This window comes from Ornithorhynchus anatinus, chromosome X5 (assembly GCF_004115215.2).
Source record: "Ornithorhynchus anatinus isolate Pmale09 chromosome X5, mOrnAna1.pri.v4, whole genome shotgun sequence".
In the NCBI taxonomy this organism is placed as follows: Eukaryota; Metazoa; Chordata; class Mammalia; order Monotremata; family Ornithorhynchidae; genus Ornithorhynchus; species Ornithorhynchus anatinus.
The window spans coordinates 32,013,953-32,034,774 of NC_041753.1; the positions used below are offsets into that span (position 1 = coordinate 32,013,953).

A 20,822-nucleotide genomic window follows, 5' to 3' on the forward strand; every position below is an offset into this window, starting at 1 on the left:
AGGTCTGTCTGATTTCAGGGCCCAGAAAACCTGGTAGGGTACTAACTGAAAGCAGACAGTGACTACTTATCGCTGGGCAAAACCATGATAAATGTTTCTAGCCTCTCCTCCCAGCCCCCTCTGACCACCCTTGGAAAACGTCTTTGAGGAAAGGAATTCTTTGCCATTTTAACGGTAAGTTTCACAGAGTTGATTTTCACACATCTCTTTAATTGCCTGCAGCCTGAAGAAATAAATGTTACACCCCCAAGGCCATCCAACTTGTTCCAATATGAATCGGGAGCATTCACGCTGATTCCTTTGTATATATCACAGAGGGCCATTAATCATTCTAGCAGCCTCTCTATCTCATAGGCGATGTGAGGAAATGATAATGTTTTATGTGAGTAATTAATCCTGTGGCAGATGTGTAGTTTCCAAGACTACTACCGTTACAGAACTGACAAGCTTCTGAACACGTATCTAGTAGAGCTGGCGGGTAATGATTTTAATACGCTAATACCACGTTACTCATAAACAAGAAACATTCCGGGCCTTAAGTTTTATATAAGGGTTATTATTTGTAAAAGCTTTTCGGAAGGAGCAAGTGAGGAGGCTTTTATATTTTGAAGGCTGCTGTGGCATAAACAGTGCCCAATTAGCATGCCAGCTGGAAATGGGTAATTTCTCAGTCCTAACTTCTGTACGGCTCAGTGTTTGCAAAGCAAAGAAGGTAATTCACGGGGAAACCGAAGGTCATTTGGGGAAGTTCCTGAAAAATTTTGGGCGTGTGTGTCTGCATGCCTTTCTTAATCATTGTCTCTCTTGGTCTTGGTGATCAATCTGGCTGCTTGTGACATTACAGGGAAAATAGCTTTGTCTAACAAGGGTTTTCCTTTGAAAACAAGGCAATACGCTGGCCTCACTCTGGGAATGATCACAGTTGCTCTCCTGCTATGTGGGTCTGGTCCCTGGATGCGCTATCGAGCCGGGGGTGACTGAGTTTCACATTTGTTTCATCATTTCTCACTATTTTAAGTGAAGGTAGTGGTTCCCAGATATTCAGAACATCTCCTGTCTGCTGCCTTTGTTTCATTTTCATGTTCAACATGGTTTCGGTATAATAAATTGCTCTACCGTACGGAACTTGGTAAACATGCTTCATCATCATTTCTCCGCATCCTGGATTCTGAAATTGTGCTGTCATTGACAAGCAGTGTGTGGGGCTGAGAAAATCTACTGTGTTGTTCCAGCAGCTCAAGGTCAAACCTCAGGATTCCATTGGATGAAATGTGGTGTCTTGCTGAACCTTGTTACTCATTGTTCCTTGTTTAACTCGATGAGAAGCCAAGGACTGGGATACACAGTAACAGTAATGCTCATAACAAAGGGCTTCTTTTTTCCCATTTCGATCCACAGACGTCAGCAACCAAAGATACCCAGATAAATCACAGGATTCAAGCTTTCCAGACCACTTATGACTCTTACACTGCATTAAAAGTGTTTTCATCCAACACCCTCACTAATTATTGAACATAGAAATGCTTTGCGTGATAGTGAAATCACTCCAATAGGAAATGATGCTGATTATATTCGGCAGTTTTAAATAATGGCCTCATCACAATCCTACATCACACCTAAAATGACTGCTTCATGAAAGACATATAGGAGAAAAGATATGTGATGCATGATTCATGTTAAATGAAACTTTCATTTTCCCTTCTATGACATTAATTCACACCTTTACGACCTATTCCCTTCTATTTCATTAGTCATACATGTGTTTTTTTTAGCTTACGGGCGGTAATGCATAGTTTGAGGAAACAGTTTTCTTCCTTTATCAATCTTTAAAGGCAAGCATCATTCTTGCATAACTGGCAGGGCCACTATACAAAGGGGAGGCATGTTTCTGAGAAGGATGACTTCTTTCAGCTGAATCAGTCAGATTTTCCCTGGGCAAACCTTTACACCTTTAATATGTGCTTGGCAGGTGATCATCTGTCTTTTCATTTCTGTTTTATTTTATGATCCCTAATGCTATTTGGAGAAATGGATGCTGCAGATTTCATTCTCTTTTAGGGAAGGTTGGGTTCCCATATAGGAATATCAGGCTTTTGCATCAACATTTTGGTTTGGGGGTAGTTTAAAAATAAGATTATGTGACTCACAAGTCAGAGGGAAAAACGTTACTGTGCATCAATTCTTTCAGGTGGAAAATAGCTGCCCTCAGTCCACAGAGACATGGGCAGGCAACTCATTGCAAAGGCATTGGAATACAGGAAACTAGCCTAAGAAAGAAGAACCCTTTATTCTTTGAGATTTCCACAATGGCTTTTTAGAAGTTGGAACAAATAAATGCTGGCTGGCTATCTAGGTTTAATAGGACCTCAGTCTTGATCTTGGAAGGCATTTTCAGAATGTCATAGAACATAAGACCATGTCTGATGTCATTTTTGGAACAGACCAATGGTCTGCTCCAGCCCAATAATGTCTCCAACAGTGGCAGCAGAATGCTTGGAGGAATCATGTAATGATTGCCTTCCTTGGTATCCATCCTTGTAGGTAGGGATGAGCAATTGAACACCCCTGCCTTTTCCTCTTTCTGCCCCTAACTTTCCTTCTAGTACTCCCTCAAGGATTTTCTATTCATGAATGTATCCTGCTTCCTGGGGGGACCAAATGCCATCTGACTACCATCAGCTGTGGGAAGAAGTATATTCTATTGTTTTGACTACTCCCTCTTCCAGCTTCTATAATTGCCCCCTCAACCTGGTGTTCTGGGATTTCAGTAACCACAGGTCTGTGTTTTGTCCTGTCTACATCTTCATGATTTTGTAGACTTTGATCGGGGATTCCTCTCGTTTTCCCTCATTTTCCTTTCTGCATTGCCTTTCAGTCTGGCTCCCAGCCCTTCCCCTCTCAACCATCTTGGTTGCCCTTCTCTGTACCTTCTCCTCTATTATGTTCCTCTTATAATGCAGTAAAGATAATTTCATACTGTAGTATGTAGTCCAGGTAAGGGATATACCATGGATAGAAAGGTGGGAAAACTATATTTTTGAAAGGTTGTTGCTATCTCCAAAGGATATTCTTCTTGCTGTGATGTGAGTGCAGTCTACTTTGCTCTTCAATGTTGGTCTGGTTGTAAATTGTGTGTGTGGAGGAGGAGAGAGTGAGTAGCTATAGCTTCTTCAGTGATGAGTAAGAAGAAAAGAGAGGAAAGCAGCATGGCCTAGCGGAAAGAGTATGGGCCTGGGAGTCAGAGGACCTGGGATGTAGTCCATCTCTGCCAATTGCTTGTTGTGTGACCTTGAGCAAGTCACTTAACTTCTCTGTGCCTCAGTTTCATCAACTGTAAAATGGGGATTAAGTACCTGTTCTCCCTCCTAAGACTGTGAGTCCCTTGCGGGACAGGAACTATCTGACCTAATTAACATGTACCTACCCCAATGCTTAGAACAATGTTTGATCCATAGCGCTTAACAAATACCATTTGGGGAGAGGGAGGGAAGTGTGAATCACAGCAATCATATCCTTGAATCTCTTCAATTTTGGCATCCCATCACATATCACAAGTTTCTTAGCTTAACATGCAAGTCACCTCAGGCATCTGTACATCTCCTTTTGTCATAATCATGAGGCACTACACAGTGGTAGTGAATTTCTTCCTTTCCTTCAAGAGGCTTGTCAATCCTAGAGCCTTGTCATCCTTTCCATCGTGATATTTCTTTGCCATTCCCACAGTCTTGACTGGTAGACAGTGTCTCAGGGAAGTACCTGTCCACTGTTTAGAATGACTGTGATGTATTGGAGGACCTTTCAGATGAGTTGATTCTCCGGGAGCTTGACATTGACCTGTGTTGACAATTTGGATGTTGCTTTTTGGTATATTGGTTCTACTGCTAGTTTGAGATTGGAGTCCTTCAACTGCAAGGTCAGCCCAACACTTGGTATCTTGTGTGACTGCTGAATAATAATATAATTGGTGAAGTGCCAGTGTCTGAACCTTTAATGATTTTCTGTTATTTGGGAAGCAGAAGGTAGGATTGGTGACTACAAATTGATTTGGCGCATTCATTGAGCGGGACATTCCCTCCCACCCCCTGCTCTTTAAACTTTCTAATCCTATAAGGTCTGATTATTTTTTCCCATGTTTCAACATCATTACCCACCTGTGCAATGATGTTCAGCTTGTCAGATTTTGCTACCACTGTAATGCATCTATCCAGATCTTTATATAGAATTTGTCTTGTTCTTAGCTATTATCTGCTACTACCTGTCAGAAGGGAGGCCTCTCTAGAACAAGGTAGATTCAGCACTTGTTTCTGTGAGCTGTCTTTCATCAAATAGCAATTTTGCTCAGTTCAATGATGTGCCCTGTATATGCAGGGCCACATGGGATTTTAAACTGAAGCAGCATGAGGCTTCTATGTTTTTAGAACCTTAAGAAACTTTGGATGTGACCAGACTCTCTACAACCTGGTGACAGTACCCTTTACCACTGCGCTTGTTCAACACTGACCTCGATCTTGTATGCCGATTTGTATTTCTATTACTTTATCTTTCCTATCGTGTCTGCAGCCAAATCCTTCCCCACATTACTAGATGGTGAGCCCCTGGAGGGCTAGGAACCATGTCTCTCACCTGTGGTTTTGGGTTGCTTTTTTGTTTTTGTTTTTTTCCCCCTGCCCCTGTCCTTGGGACAGTGCTCTGCACATAGTAGATATTTAATCATTACTATCACTACTACAGTTTGGGGCTGGATACTGGATAGATCAGAGCTGAATCCCTGTTCTTTGGGGCCTTTCCCCTCAGTCTCTCCCAGGGAATTCCAGTCTTCTGATTCTCCCTTCTGGATCCTTTCCTCAGGATTTCAGGATGCACACAACTCCTCTCTCCACCACAGGGATAGAGCCTTGCTCCTCAGGTATCCAAGCCTCTGGACCCCAACCTGAAGAACCTCTTCTGCATCCTGTCCCCCAGGATTGCTCAGTCCTAACATGGCTCAGAGCTTCTTCTCCCTCATGAACTAGCCCCCTTCTCCTTTCCCAATCCTCCCTTGTGATGGTGGTATCCCAGATGGAGACACAAGCTAGGTAACTGGTTCTTAATCCAGTAAACTTTCCCCTAGGGAAGGGAGGCTTCTACCTATCTAGCAACTTCTAAGATTGCTTCCCCACACCTTATGTGTGGGACTACTTTGAGTGAACATCACAGCCTGTTGCGAAGTCACTGCCCCCACATTTTCTCCCTATTGCAGGGTTCTGGACATAGGGCAGAGGGGCTCCACTGTCCTCTGGGACTCAAGGCTCTGGGAGGAAAGGTTTGGGGGTGAAGCATGGCCTAGTGGAAAGAGCACAGGCCTGGGAGTCAAAGGATGTGGGTTCTGATCCCAACTCCACCACCTGTCTGCTGTACGACCTTGGGCAAATCACTTAACTTCTCTGTGCCTCAATTTCCTCATCTATAAAATGGGGATTAAAACTGAGCCCATGTGTGACAGGGACTGTGTCCAACCTGATTACCTCGTATATACCCCAGTACTTAGAACAATGTTTTGCACATAGTAAGCACTTAACAAATACCATTATTATTACTATTATTCCTACAAAAAGGTAGAAGACAACATCACTGACGTCAAGGAGTTTAGACACAAGATAAACTGTATATAGGAGGAAGAGACTGTAAAGATAGATATGTGGATGAGTAAGTGCCTAAATAGTAAACCCACAGAAGTGACTATTCAGAAGTGCTATGGATAGGTTCATAAAGTGCTGAGATGGAGAAAACATGGCTTAGGGGATAGAGCATAGGCTTGGAAGTCAGAAAGACCTGGGTTCTAATCACGCCTCCATCACTTCTCTGCTGTGTGACGTTGGACAGGTCATTTACCTTCTCTGTTCCTCAGTAACCTAAAATGTAAGATCTCTGCCATAAAAAACACATTTCTTGAGGCCAGGGGGAGGTGGTTAAACACTTACTATGTGCCAAGCATTGTACTAAGTGATGGGGTAGATCAATGAATGGTATTTCAGCGCTTACTGTGTGGAGAGCACTGTATTACTCTCTTGAGAGAGTATAATACAACAGAGTTGGTAGACACATTCCTTGCCCACAAGGAACTTACAGTCTGGGGGGGGGAAGGGGAGGGGCAGCCCAGACATTAATAGAAATAAATTACAGATATGTACATAAGTGCTGTGGGGCTGAAGGTGGGGTGAATACCATTGCCCAAAGGGTACAGATCCAAGTGCATAGATAACGCGGAAAGGAGAGGGAGTCGGGGAAAGAAGGCTTAATTGGGGAAGGACTCTTGGAGGACAATGTTCTGCACACAGTGAGTGCTCAAATACCATGGATTGAATGACTGATGTGACCTTAAGGTTTTGCAAGTGGGGAAAGTGTGGTCTGATGTATATGGAGATAGGAGGATGTGGGGAAAAGGATTGGTGGTGAGATAAATGAGAACAAGACACAGTGAGCAAGCTGACACTAGAGGAGTGAAATGTGTGGGCTGGGCTACAGTAGGAGATGAGGGGGTGAGCTGATTTGAGTGCTTTAAAACAGATCGTAAGGAATTTCTGTTTGATACGAAGGTGGATGGGCCACCCCTGGAGGTTCTTGAGGAGTTAGGAGACATGAATTGAAATGGTAGAGATAATTAGATGGGACATAGTCCCTGCCTCATGGGACTCAGTTCAAGTAGGAGGGAGTACGATTTAATCTATACTTCATAGATGAGGTAACTGAGGCCCAGAGAAGTGAAGTAACTTGCCCAAGGTCACAGAGCAGACAAGTGGCAGAGCTGGGATTAGAATTCAGGTCCTCTGACTCCCGGGCCCACCCTCATTCCATTAGGCCATGCTGCTTCCCAACATCACATGCAATGGTTCCATCAGCTGCAATGCCGAGCCTAGAGAGTGAGATCATGCTGAGCCAGTTCCACATTTGCACTGCTCAGATCTATTGTTGCTTTGCAAGCAAAACAGTAGATCTTTCTCTTGGCCAGTGACATTCCAGAGAGTGCTTCTAATTCAGTGTTAGCTTATCGGCCATCCAATCTCCCCTTCTCTGGAATGTGTCAACCATCAAAAGGAGTACAGGAGGTGTACTGAATCTCAATAGCTTTAATTTCATCAGGCCCACTTTCTTAAAGGCAGTTAATCAATGAGGACAAGTAGTAGGCAAAATTTTAAATAAATGTGTCACTTTAGGTTATCCACAGCTCAGCTAAACATATTTGTTTACACAGTTCCCAAATATGCTCCTCTGTTACAGAGCAGAATTGATCATCTGTGAATCAAAACCGGGTACAAGTCATTTTAAACTAACCCCAGAGACGCTACTTTATTTGACCTGCCGGCATCTGAGACATCGAGCCATTCCAGATCCTACAGGTATAGAAGTCAAGGCAGCTTTGAATGGGTCCGAGAATTTCCCCTTGTATGACTAAAACAACTTTTTGTCCACTTCCCTCTCACTGCTCATCAAGGTAAACCATGCAATGAACTCTCTCAAAGAGACTGGGCAGAGGTGGAGATGAACCATGCCAGCAGAATGATTGACTCTCTGGGAGAGCATGGGTAGGGGGCCTGCAAGATGTTTCACCTTGATCCGTCCCTTTGGCTTTTGCTGAAGCAGCAGCAGCAGTTCTGGCATTGGAGGAAGCAGCAGCAAAATCAAATGTAAAATTAGAATGAGATCACTGGTAATGGGTTGAGCAACATTTTTGTGCTGATTATACTGAGATAATGGCCACTGTTGGTCCCCTGGCTTTCTGCCCTGCTACCGTGGCCCCAGCCGTCACTGAGAGGTAGAGACCATGTCAGATAGAAAAGGGATTTCTTTGCTTCTTGGTATCGGAGATCTGAACTGTCAAAATCTGATTCCCATCTTCTGAAAAGGTGCTTCCCTGGGTCGTGATGTGAATTCTGCTGGGTGATTTTAGATTGATTTTTTTCTAATGCTTTAAGTGAGTTGTGTGCGTGCATGTGTGTGTGCGCGCAGGGATAGCTGATCTTTCCAGCCTCTTTTAACAAAGCTTCCACCAGCTGACGTTTGTCTGGGGCAGCAGGAGCCCGGCTTTCATTTGAAATGCGAAAATCATCTTTCCTCTCCTTCTCCCGGGACATGTTTACCAAATAAATTTCGAGATGGAACGATCCTTTGACACTCCAGCTCAAGAAAGTTATTAATATCCAACTGGCTCCAGAGAAAGAACCTACTTAATGGTTCCAAGAATCATTTCTATCACCTGCCCAGCTTTAACTGCAGCTTTTTATAGGTAGAAGTGATATTCAGATCTATGTGGGTGACATTGTGGAGGGCACTGGGGGCTTATAACAGCTGTGTGGATTATGTCATTTCAGCCATTTCACTGCAGGCAGGCAACAAGACCATGGCTTTCTGGGGCATCTAGAGGGTTATCTGGTATCACCTGCATAGGGGCATCTACAGAGAAATCTCAGCATCTATTTTCAAAATCCTGAAAGGAAATCCATTCAACAGTGATTTACCCCTTCGTCCAGAAGGACTGCTCTCAGTGCTGGAAGGCTGTTTTCTCGGCTCCTTATGATGTCAGACGCCTCAGTTTCTGAGTCAATCAGAAGTGCTCACTCCATCAGTGTACCTATAAACATATATAATGGCTGCTTTAAAAGTGCACTGCAAAAATGTCTATTCATGGGCCGGCTTGTGGTACAATCTAGCTCTTTTCAGTTTTAATACAAATGAAATTCATTTTTGTGCATCCTAGTGGTAATGTATAATTAGCTTCCAGAAACAGCAATCTAGTCTCCTCTCGTGGAGGGGGAAGTGATGAAATGTCAAGTAAAATCTCTATGGTCCCTTTAAGAGCCATCTTAGGTGTATATCTCCAAAGTCCCATAAATCCAGCCATTTCGTAAACCATGCCATACCCTTCTTTAAACATATCTCCGTGTGTGTTTTAACACCATTAGATCCCATTGTGATGGAAATGGACTTTCTAGATCCCGCGATGATGAAAATAGTCACTTTATGCAGTTTCTGCCGGCAATTATCCCAGCTTTTCGGAGACTCCAGAGAAATCAAAGCTAATTGCTTTGGGACTTTTCCCACATTTCCATAAATTCTTGGTTAATTTTTCATGAGAAACTGTTATTGCAGTTGGCCTTAAAGTTCCCATTGTATTCAGTGATGTTAAGAAGGCATTATGAAAATATAATGGCAAGCCACTAGTGTTCCCATTGAAGCTGGACTCATTCTCATCGAGGCATCTCAGGTGTGTCTGGATGTGACTCAGCCAAACACTTCAATGGCTTTTTTATTTTGATACAAGCCTTTCTTCATCTAAGCCAATCTAAGAGTAGCTTGATGTGGTGCCTGACCTTGTCATTAGGGAACGTGAATTGAGTTCGCTTTATCTGGCAGTTTGCTGGAGAATTGCTTTTCAACCTCCTCATCAACCCCAAGACAAAGAACCCTGTTTTAAGTGATATGGGAGAAGCAGAAAAGCTGTTTCCCAGGAAATGACTGCAACTTCCTCAAATGGTCCATCTGATTTATTGACTGTTTCAAACTCAGTCACAGTTTCTGTGACTCTCCTCAGTAGCTTCCCTTGAACAGCCAAAGTTGGAAAAGCATTTCAGGGCACTGTGAGGCATTCTACCTTTTAGGGTTTGCTAGTCGAGGCCTCACTGCCTTTGAAGTCTTCCGGGGAAAAGTATGGGTCTCAGTATTGTTATACAAGAGAGTATAAATCCAGGTCTCTCAAAATACCAGCTGCTGGAGATTTTGTTTCTGGTTGTTTTGTTGGGGGGGGGCTTATTATTACTCTGACAATGATGGCAGCATTATTAATGGTGTGTTGATGAAATCCCAACTGACTCCCTCCCTGATCCTCTCCCTCCCCCACCGCCCCTGTCAAGTTTCATGTTTCAGTAGGCCTGGGCCAGACTCACTGTTGGCTGCCCTTACATCCCCAGCACTGCTGGGCAGTGAAGTGTTTGCATCCGTTGGTGTTTCTGTTGAGAGGCAACGTGAAGTATCCTGGGGGTGGGAAAGTCTGAACAAGTCACTTCACTCCTCCAGGAGGTAGGTCTGCAGTCCTTGGATCAAGGGCTTCAGATTAGGTGATTTTCAAGGTCTTCTGAGCCTGAAGACAAAGTCTCAAACCGCAGCAGTTGACTGAGTTTGCCACTCTGCAAACCTATCTTCTCATCTTTCTCATCCTCCAAGGGGAAAATGCTGAAATGGAAGAGAGACACACTCACCTTGCAGGGAGAGCATATTTCTCCATCTTCCGCATAACGATCAATGCTCACTGACCACATTTAACTGGGTCATTATTTACAGTGTGTTCTGTGCAAACCCTGTGGTGTGCACTGGGTGGGCAGAACATACTCTCTGCCTGTCTAAAAATCAGTAAACTCATATAAGATGTTAATAGCAATGCCCCATCTGCAACCCTCAGTTCAGAAGCCTTTACTGTACTCACTTTGACACAGTTCCTTCTGTGGAGATTGTGGTGCGGGGTAGGGAAAGCAGTAGGAGAGGCACCAGAACCTCTTAATCTGTTCCAACCATCACCTGGCTGATCTAACTGCAGGCTGTGGGTGATCCTGGCCCACTGTCCTGCTTCACTGGCTGCTGCTGTTGGGGAGTTGGTGGGGTGGGGGGGGAAGCTGGGATGGCACAGTGATATGTGACACCCCCAATCCCTTTTTTGGTCCTCAGTGGGGTTTTCTTTATCCACTTGATCATGAGCTCCTCTTCTCCCTCTTACTTAGAATGTGAGCCCTATGCGTTATCTGATTATCTTGTATCTACCCCAGCGATTAGTACAGTGCTTGGCACATAGAAAGTGCTTAACGAATAGAGAAGCAGCATGGCTTAGTGGATCGAGTACAGGCCTGGGACTCAAAAGGACCTGGGTTCTAATCCTGACTCTGCCACTTGGCTGTGTGACCTTGGGCAAGTCACTTCTCTTTGCCTCATCTATAAAATGGGGATTAAGATTGTGAGCCCTACATGGGTCAGGGACTGTGGCCAAGCTGATGAGCTTGTATCTACCCCAGCATTTAGTACAGTGTCTGGCACATAAGTGCTTAATATCATAAAAGTACTTTATTATTATTATTATCACCATAAGCCCTGTCATTTCAAGCTCTGGCCGGCTCTGAGCCAAAGGGGCCTTTCAGGGAGGCATAGGTGTTGGGAATGAGTCAAAATGCCCCAGAAATATCCAGGGTTACCTCTGGGAGAGCAGCACCAAGCAGTGGAAGTGCCAAATGACCAGTGGCCAGTATGGTGGTGGAATGGTTGTGTACTCTTCAAAAACACTTAATACAGTGCTCTGCACATAGCACTTGATAAATGCCACTGTTTGGTTACTGAGCCCCCAGAGCAGATGTTGAAATGTCCTGCTCCCCATCACTTTTTGAGGTTGATTGTTAACCAACAGAGTAACACTGTACTATTATAATTGTGGTATTTGAGCACTTACTATGTGCCAGGCACTGTTCTAAGCGGTGGGGTAGGTACAAGATTATCGGTTTGGACACAGTCCTTGTCCTATACAGGGCTCACAGTCTTAATCCCCATTTAACAGATGAGGGAGCTGAAGCAGAGAAGGGAAGTGACTTGCACAAGGTCACCCAGCAGACAAGTGGAAGAGCAGGGATTAGAACCCAGGTCCTTCTGACTCCCAGGCCCATGCTGTTTCCACTAGGTCAAGCTGCTTCTCTTGGTGCTACTAGGTGCTTTGGGGAGAAATAGAAGATCCATCATGCCTGTGCCTGCCCTCAAGAGACTTACCCCCTTAGTAAATATCCTTAGAGGTAAATGGAGATCTAGGAGGGAGATATGGTGCAATTTTTTTTTTCCAGCTAACCCAAACATTTTGGAAAAAAGACAGTATTTCAGAAATCTGCAATCAATTAAATTATCTCCAGATGGCTCAAACTCACTACTAGGATAATAGAAGAATTTTAAAAAACCAAATTCCTTCCCTTGTTCCCTAGAGACCTTCCTATTTTCCTCAGCAGGATGATTGAACCTCCTGTTCTCCCTAAGGTAGTGCCAGCTTCCAGGGCAGAAATGGGACTAGGGCATTTGCATGCAGAGCAGGGAACATGGTTTGGAAGCATGGTTTGTTTGGATAAGCTCTCAAACTCTGGCTGCTTCGTTGAAATGTGCAAGACTGAGACTCCGAGATCAGGCTCCAGGCAAGGTTATTGGTTCAACCCCGTGTCCGGATGGCCGAGGACCCACACATAAATCCCTTTTGCATCACCATTCTGCAGATGGACAATCCACCAAAGTACATTCCAAAAAACAACCGGGATTCTGGAAAGGCAACTGGCTCATGGAAATCCACTGAGAAGACAATGTTCCCAGTTCTTTCCAGGCAGGAAAGAATGACAGCAAACTTTTGAGCCATTCAAGAATCCACTGGATGTTTATTTGATCACTTTCAGGGGCCGTTCCCAGAAGTTTTCCATGCAGCTTCCATGACCCAACATATGTAGCTGTTATCCTGCTGTGCTGAAAAGCCTGTGGCTAGAGTGTTTCTCTCCCAGCCCTGTGGAAATGAAATGCTTCGTATCTCAGGTCTTTGTTGCTCACATTCCTTTGTGTCAATCAGGAATTTTCTCTGTGCCATGCAAGAGCAGTGCTTTACTTAAAGATATTCTGTTCTGTTAAGCAGACAGTCTATCATTGCTTAGCCTGGCTGCTGAGGTAGACTGTAGATACAGTCCTGTTGTTTTTATTAAAGGGGCTGTCAGGATCTAGAATTCACACATCATTAGCCGCTTCATTAAGACTCCAGCGGCCTTGTGGCCCCTAAACCTGTAGCTGTTTTGAGGCAGTGAGGGGGAAAAGGCTCTCATTGGCTGCAGCCTGCAGCTATCTCCAGTGGCTTGAGCTTCAGGGGTAGTTTGGGAGGAAGCTGTTTTCTAGGAAATGTTTTTGCAAACTCTGGAGCATAAATATGTAAAACATGTTCACTTAAAGCAATTTGATTTCAGTTAAAAGCATTATTTTGCAATGAGCTGTGTGCCTCACATCATCAATCACAAGCCAGAAATCCCATACTGCAATGGGCACTATTTAAGTATTTTCATATGTTGTAAGCCTTTTTGGCTAGACTAAAAAGCAGGACCCCAGAAGCCTCCTGGTCTCACATACCTCTCCCAGATTCATGTCCACCTGAACAGGGATTCTAGGAAGCATGATCAATAGAGCCCAAGGAACTGAGTTTAACTTCTGAATCCTCCATGAGATCCTTGAGGACAGGGATCATGTATGTCTATGGACTATTGGAGTGTACTGTCCCAAGCGCTTAGTACAATGCTCTGCACACAGTCAGCCCTCAATAAATACCATTGATTGAATGAGATCTGTATGGCCTTCCAAGAGCACTTCTACATATGGCTGTCATAAGCTCATTTGGGGTGTAAAACCTTCTTTTCAATCTGATCTCCCAAAGCAGGCAGTCTGGCACTCTACCTCAAGACATCCTCCTAATATGGGGGCGGATAAGAGCCAGCAGGCCGGGGCATGTCCTCTGGCTGTAGGGAGAGGGGCTGTCAGCGTACCTCCCCATGTCTCTCCCATGCACCCACCCTCTCCCAATCATCATTCACTCTCTCCACCATTCTCACTTTCCCTCACCAGTCCACATATGCTGTCCCAATTCTGCCCTGCTTCTTGCTCCTCTGCCTCTTCCCCCTGTCCTGGATTTCCTTATTTTTCCCCTTTCTCTTCCATTCAGTTATCCCACTGTCTGGCCCTCCTTTTCCCCGGTAGTGCTTCTTAATAATGTTAATAATAATGTTGGTATTTGTTAAGCGCTTACTATGTGCCGAGCACTGTTCTAAGCACTGGGGTAGACATAGGGGAATCAGGTTGTCCCACGTGGGGCTCACAGTCTTAATCCCCATTTTACAGATGAGGGAACTGAGGCACAGAGAAGTTAAGTGACTTGCCCACAGTCACACAGCTGACAAGTGGCAGAGCTGGGATTCGAACTCATGAGCCCTGACTCCAAAGCCCGTGCTCTTTCCACTGAGCCACGCTGCTTCTTGAGGTGGTCTTCTTCTTCGTGATCCCCTTATGACCTCCTGGTTTCAATTTTGCCCCCTTTTTTTTTAATCTCTCTCTCCAGTTTCTTCCCCCTTACTTCTTTGCCCCCCACAGTCTGTCATAACCTCCCTCTGCAACCACCTTTTATCTCTTTCCCATCTCGTTCCCTGATAATGACTGCTGGGTTTGACAACTGGCTTCCCACTTGGGTCAAGATTCTGAAGACCACCATTGTCCATCCTCAATTTTCCTCTCAACTCATTCTCCTGACTCTCCACAGTTGAGGACATCCACTTGTGCGTGTTTCTCCATCTGTCTCAACCTCCTTAATGTGAATTTACTAACTCCCAGTGAAACACAAAGACTTTGGCCAAATCTCTCAAACACTCACTTTCTAACTTTTCTCATCACTCTTGGATGGGAGTGAAGTGTTGTGAGAGCAGATGATGTTTTATGGTTCTGTGCATGAAGAATGCTAACCAAAATGAATGGCATTGTATTGTCTACTTGGATAGGAACTGAGGAACACTGGGAAGAAGCTTAATTGATTGATGTTATGCCAAAAGTCCATTTGAATTGTGATAAGTTCATTCATTTTAGTTTTGCTGACAACCTGAACAGTACATCTGTTATAAAACAGGTCTCTGGGTAAATGTACTGTTAGCAGTGATCTGGGGCAGTACTATGTGGTGAGATGTGAACACTTCTATTGACATTTTGTAGGGGAATATATGTCTAAATTTTATTTTTAAAGGGCATTTTTCAATATTCACCCAGTCATGTGATGGGTTGACTAAAGTAAACTCTCCTCAGTCACACTGTAGCCTTTTGAGGTTAAATCTTAGGTCTGAGAGAATGTCTGACTGTGTGTGTTTTTGTTCAAAGTCCATTCTTAATAGAACATGCTTCTGTAATCAGAAAAAAAAAAACTTTTGCTGACCATGAAATGTGGAAAATACATCTCCTTATATCTTTTGCATACAGGTCACCAATTAGAATGTAGCTTTTCTATAATTCAGCAGAATGGTGATGCTGAAAAATTGTGGCTGCTGCAGAGCTATCATTATCCTTCCCTTGCCAGTGGTGCCCGCAGCCCCTCCCCCAATCCCACCCCGAGCTCATTTCCATTTTCAACCCTCAGCTCTTAATCTTTCCCTGATGCGTGTTTCGCTATGTCAAACCTGAGCAAAGGCGATTCCTGGAAAGGTCTGCTTTTTTCTGCTATCCACTGGGATGGATATTTTTCATCAGGCATCGAAAATGCTGGAACTGCTTCAAAACGCCACAAAAATGGGCTCCCTGTGAAGAGTTGACAGGCAAATTGTTTCTTTCGCCAGCCTTGGTTTTCCCATGGAAGGCTTTCCTCGGAGCAAGACATTAATCCACCTTTGTCGGCCATGCTAGAGCTTCTGCTTTGAGCAAAGAAATGCTACTTCTGGTGAACACATTCTTCCCTGGGAAGATTCAATCAAATGATGGTATTTATTGAGCACCAACTATATGCTGAGCACTGTAGAAAGTGCTTGGGGGGGCATACTATAAGTGAAAGGCACAATCCCTGCCCTCCAGGAGTTTACAATCCAAAGGGGCAGAAAGGCAGGCAGAAATTAGACAGAGTAGCAGGAGAGATCAAAGCTATAACTGGTAGTAGCAGTATGGGCAGATGTGTAAATGTATAAGTAAATGGGGGGGTATATAAGTTATTGTAATATATTTAAGTGCTATTGGTACTACTATTTGTACCAATGTCTGATATATCCTTGTTCTTCCTCCTGCTCCCGCTATTTCTTAATCATTTTTGTCCATCTGTCACTCCCAACAGATAATAAACTCCTTGAGCTTGTGTCTTGCTTCAGTTGTACTTTCCAAAACACATATAATGCTTTGGCATTATTGAAGGTCAAAAATTATGATTAACTGAGTTACCAATGGTCTTGCACTCTTCCAAACACTTAGTACAGTATTCTACATAAAGTAAATACTTGATAAATACCATTGCTTGACTGATTGAGATGCATAAATGCTAAGAATGACTGGTTGACACAACATGAGAGGATAGAAATAATCAGGGAAGGCTTCATGGAGAAGGCAGACCGGCAGAAGGGTTTCAAAGATGGGGATGGCTGGGGTCTGGAGGATGTGAAGGGGGAGAGAGTTCCAGGCAGGAGGGAAAGGCACGAGCAAGGGGTCAAAGGCAAGAAAGCCAGGAGTAAAGCAAAGCAAGAGGATTTGCTAAGGAGTGAAAAGTGCAAACTGAGGTGCAGCGGCTGAAGAGAGCAGATATGAAAGAAGGTTGCTGGTGGTGAGCCTTAAAGCCAGTGATCAGGAACTTCTGCTTGATGGATAGTCCTTGGAGATTTGTAGGAGCGGAGAGACATGTCCTGAATGACATTTTCAAAAGATAATCTGAGCAAATGATTGAAGGATGGATTGGAGAGGGGAGAAGTTGGTGGCAGGGAGGCCAGTGAGGAAGCTGATGCCATAGCCTAGTCAGGAGACAACAAGATCTGGTACCAGGGTGGCAGATCCGGGAATTATTGTGGAGGAAATCTGACATGATTTGGGGACAGACTGAATGACTGTTAGAGTTTGAAGACAGCACAAAGTGGAAAATGATGCCAAGGTGTGTTTTTGTTTTTAATTCTATTTAAGTGCTTACTATATACAGGCACTGTTTTAAGTGCTGGGGTAGATGCAAGCTAATCAGGTTGTACCCAATCCAGGTCCCACATGGGGCTCACAGACTTAATCCCCATTTTACAGATGAGGTAACTGAGGTGACTTGCCCAAGGTTACACTGCAAATACAGGAGCTGAAATGAGAACCCTGGTCTTCCCGACTCCCAGGCCTGTACTCTATCCACTAGGCATTGCTTCTTCTCAGCATGCTGCTTCTCAGCAAGGTGCCAGTTTTGGTGGCGAGATTCAGCCATAATGCTGCCCACTGGGCTTGGCGTGACTTTTCAACTGAGATGAAAACAGTGTGTTTATCCACAGAGCTCAGCTAGCAGTCCCTGGTTTACTGCTGGTCCTTAGTTGTGTGGCTTGTGTTGCTTGGAGCTGGGAGCTTTGCCTCAGGAGGGCCATTAACGCCCTCAGTTCTAATCCTGTCCCCACAGAAGAGCTACTGCTGCAGATGGTGTGAAGGCACTGTAGCCTAATGAGTTAAGAAGGGGCTGGGGGTCAGGGGAGGTGGAGAAGAGGCTTGAGGAACAGCAGAGATCGGCAAGGGCAGTAGAATGGTGGTGGTGTTCCAGGGCAAAGCCACCCTCTGTAATAGATCTGTAAATATTAATGTCTTTCTCCCTCCCTCCACTACCCCCAAGACCATAACTTGTTTGGGGCAGGGAGTGTCTGTTGTACTCTCCCAAGTGCTTATTATAGTGTTCTGCACACAGTAAGAGCTCAAAAAGTGATTGAATAAGAGCCACGGGAATTGCTTTGCCTAGCCTAGACAGGCCTTTCCTCACTCTCCACCCAGCAGGCTATGCAACCACTCTATACAGACCACATCAGGTGATTTGAAGTACTGAACAGACAACCTGGGCAGGAGGAAGATCTAGGGGGGAACCTGGCTTGTGAGTCGCACTCCCTTTCCTGAGGAATGCAGGGCCAGAAGCCACGGAAGCAGCAGCTCCACCCTGTTCTGCCCTCCCAAATGTGCTCTGCCTCAACCTCCTCGTTCCATCTCACCTGGTGCCCTCCCCACTTCCTGTTAGCTCTGGCTATCACATGGGGATTAATGCTTCCTGAAAATAGGACAGGGCAAGTCAAACTTCAGAGCCCTCCTGTCAGCATTCCATCATGGCCATCCTGTTGGGGACCTAGCATGGTCTTCCATTTGGGGGCTGGGAGAAAAGAGCAAGATGGGTTTGACTTGGGGTGGAGAACCCTAGGGAGCTCTCAGAAGGTTTTAAGGAGGGGCAGTTGGGTTCAAAGACAAAGGGCAGGAAAACAAAACATGACTGACCCCCATGTTCAATAAAATCATTGCCTGGCTACCTGACCGACAGAGGAAATGGTTAGGAAGCTTAGTGTGCTGATTGTTTTTCTCCCCCGCCTCCCTGCACCAACCCCCCTTCCCCCACCATGTCCCCCAGCCAAAGGGATACCCTGGGAAGAGGCAGATGTGGAATGGGAGCAACATGCATAGTGATTATTGGGGGTTGGGGGGCAGATTCTGTAGGCTCTGGTCTTGTTTCCTCCCTCCCTAAAGTTCCTAAGCAGCATGGCATATTGGGTAGAGCATGGGCCTGGGAGTCAGAAGGTCATGGGTTCTAATCCTGACTCTGCCACTTGTCTGCTGTGGGACCTTCTGTGTGTTGGGAAATGGAAAATGAAAACTCGGGCCTGCCTCAGCAACCCCCAAAAGGGAGCCATACAAGCCTTATCAAGCGAATGGGGAAACTTGGTAGTCATACTGCACATTGACCACAAATCTTTCCTACCTGTTCAAATTGAGGGAAATCTGAGAAGTCCCTGGCTGACTCAGCCCAGACTTTCCTCTCAAGAAGCAGGAATTTTGAAGTGAAATTAGATTTGAGCTGGGTCTTTAAGCCATTCTACAGAAATTCCTCTTGTGTCCCATCAGTTTAATTATGACCCAGTTATACTGACTCCCTGGGAACCAGCCCTGGCAGCAGCCCTGAATCCTATCCCTCAGCCAGGTGTCAAGCAGAGAGAACTGAGGCACAAACACACAAGTTTTGTTTTGAGCACCTCAAAAAACCAGCCAAGTGGCAAATTTGGACATCTGTGCTAGGCTGTGGCTGTCCTGTTTTTTCAGTCTAATCTGTCAAGATAACCATTTCCCCATTCTCTTAAACAAACACAGACTTCCTTGTTTAAACACTCTAACAGTTCTAACAGAACACACAGCTTTTAATCATTCTGTGTTAAGTACACTGGCAAGAGACTGTGAGAAGAATCAAAACATCTTAAATGTAAACTGCCTGATTTTGCTGCATTGTAAATCCCTGGGAACAGAGGAGAGGAGCCTGAAATGGGAGAGAATAGGAATTGAGGATGAACCATCAAAAAAATGCTAACTTTCTGCTTTAGAATGAGGAGTCTGTGCCCTCCATCAGCTTCCAAAGGATAAAATAGCATTGACTGACCCGAGAGCTTTTTATTTTTCCTTCTGTAAAGAGTTTTCTCACTATCCTCTCCCTTACCACACCTTCTCTCCTCTCTCTAGCTCTCACTCTTGCTCTCTCTTACCACTTAAAACTATTGTTTTGCAAATAGGACATAAAAACATTCTATATTTACAGGGTTTTGCAAGTAAGAAATGAAATTAGACCTTTCAGTAAAGGGGATAGGGTTGGCAGATCATTACAGGGAATGGGTCCTGTTTTTAGAGCAATGAAGCAGCTCAGCAATTGATGACCTTTGTCCCCATATGCCAAAAGTACAAGTACTTTGGCTGTGGAATTCCTAGTATTCTTGATGATTTCTTGAGACTCAAAAACACTCATCTGAGAAGGGACCACTAACACGATATTGCATTTTGGAGCCGGAGTTCTGAAGTGCTGCCTAGAGTAGTTAAGAGATATTTTGTTTGCCCACCCTGGCCCCGCCCTCCTCATAGGACAGAATCTGCACAGCATCAAAGCTTTACTTGGAATCTGAGGGAAATGAAACCTGAAGAAACTCCCTGACCTCCATGCCTCCTTGGATCAAAGTCCCGGAATGGTGGGTGAACACTTTGACGCATTAGGCAGCTCTCACAGGCAAACTCTACCCCACCCCTAACCCACTCTTCTCAAAATTACAGGGCTTGTGTTTCCTCCAACCACTTCTAGCAAGCATAACCACATTACAGTTTAGATTTCTCACAGGCAAGATATCTCAAAATGACTTCCAAATAATTGCAAAATATGAGTTCCAAACTTGGGTAATTGTCATCATTTACTTAGAAAAAAAGGGAGTCAGATACATTTTATTCCAGAGGAAAATATGACCACATTGAAGAACTGGCTATAATAATTAGTCATCCAAAAAAATCGCATTGGAACTGAGGGAGGAGGACGCAGGCTTCTCGGAAGTATAGACAAATGGAAATTGTAGGGTTAGTGGATTTTCTAACCAGCAGGCTGTTGGACTGAGCATTTCAGTGTCACTGTGGCCATCTTAAGCCAAAGAGACAAAATTTGTTTTAAATTTGAAATGGGAACTGAGTGGTGATCAACAAGGTGAAGGATTTCTGGGAAAGATAAGAATGGGGAGACAGGAAACGGGAGAAAACCCCTATCATTAAAATTGGTCACAGAACATGAGGATAACAGGAAAACAGTTTTACTATTTATTCCTCAACTGCCATGAACCTTCTTTGAAGGGATGTGATGTAGTTCCCGTTTAGAGTATCCTGCAACGTGTGGAAATAAAACACCCCATCCCTCAATCTCTGAGCAAAGGTTAGGCCCAAGTACCATAAACGGATGACCATGTTAAATGCTACCCAGGCAGGAATTCCTTAGAAACCCATACCTTTGATTAACAAATCTCATTGTAGTGCTTTTTCCAATAAATCAGTCATATTTATTGAGCACTTTATTGTGTGTATAGAGTACTATACTAAGTGCTCTGGAGTATACAATACAAAAGAGTTGTAGACACAACCCCTGGATATCAATTTATTCCCCTCCACTTCTTGTTTTACCCTCTACAGAGGAGATGTGAAAAAACCAGTCACTGTCTTCTGTATCAGTATCATCATCACCTGTACACTGGTAAATACTGAATGCCTACTAGGTGTAGTGAATTGTATCTATGTCC

General features: G+C 44.4%; 1 protein-coding gene across 2 annotated transcripts in view; it reads right to left on the minus strand.

The window, feature by feature from the left end:
- Nucleotides 1–7,157: 7,157 nt before the first annotated feature.
- The window catches only part of ZNF608 (zinc finger protein 608), a 150,057-nt gene continuing 136,392 nt past the window's right edge, over nt 7,158–20,822 (minus strand). Inside the window, exons 12-13 of one of the 2 annotated variants that reach the window (XR_005659674.1) lie at nt 15,228–15,345; nt 7,158–10,206 (exon numbers count right to left, since the gene is read on the minus strand). The gene's annotated coding sequence lies outside the window, so the exon portion shown is untranslated. The remainder of the gene's footprint in view (nt 10,207–15,227; nt 15,346–20,822) is intronic. The other variant, XM_029056160.2, reaches the window with a different exon arrangement.